Here is a 910-nt window from a genome sequence, read left to right on the forward strand (position 1 = left end):
CAGGCAGCTCAGGTACACTTAACCACACATAGACACATCCATGATTAAAAATAATAAAATCGAGGATGGACCGATGGATCAGCGCTTAAGAGCACTGGCTGCTCTTTCAGAGGTCATAAGTTCAATTCCCAGCAACCACATAGTGGCTCACAACTGTAACTCCACTTCCAGGTGATCGGATGTACTCTTCTGGCCTCTGTGGGCACTGTGCGGAGGTGCTTCACAGGCATACAGACAGGCAAAACTCTCATACATACAACATTGAGGAGAAGGGATATAAAGAGGGTCTGGGGATATAGTTCAGTTGGTAGAGGGCCTAGCATGCATAAAGTTCTGGGTTCAGTGCCTAGCACGAATAAAATCAGACACAGTATGCATGCCTATACTCAGGAGGCAGAGATAAAAATTAAACTTAGGGCTGGTGAGATGACTCTTGACTGCTCAAATCCCAGCAATCACATGGTGGCTCACAACCAACTGAAATGAGATCTGATGCTGTCTTCTGGTGCGTCTGAAATCAGCTACAGTGAACTTATGTATAATAATAAATCTTTTTTTTTTTAAATTAAACTTAATTGTCACCTGCCTACTGACTAGACTATAGGAGACCCTGTCCCAGAAAAGGAACAAAGGAACCTAATACATGTATAAGGGCTACAGCATAGTTAGCTGGGTGTCCTGACACATGCCTTTAATCCTAGCTCTCTGGAGGCAGAGGAAGTCAGATTTCTGCATTTGTGCCCAGCCTGGTCAACACAGTGAGTTCCAGGCCAGTCAGAGTTACATAGGCTGGAGGGTGGGGGAGCTACATATGAAATATGTAGGAGTGATTTGGAATAATTTATGTTTTTTTTTGTTTTTTTTCGAGACAGGGTTTCTCTGTATAGCCCTGGCTGTCCTGGAACTCACT

The sequence above is a fragment of the Mus caroli genome, chromosome 1 (assembly GCF_900094665.2).
Source record: "Mus caroli chromosome 1, CAROLI_EIJ_v1.1, whole genome shotgun sequence".
NCBI classification, from domain to species: domain Eukaryota; kingdom Metazoa; phylum Chordata; class Mammalia; order Rodentia; family Muridae; genus Mus; species Mus caroli.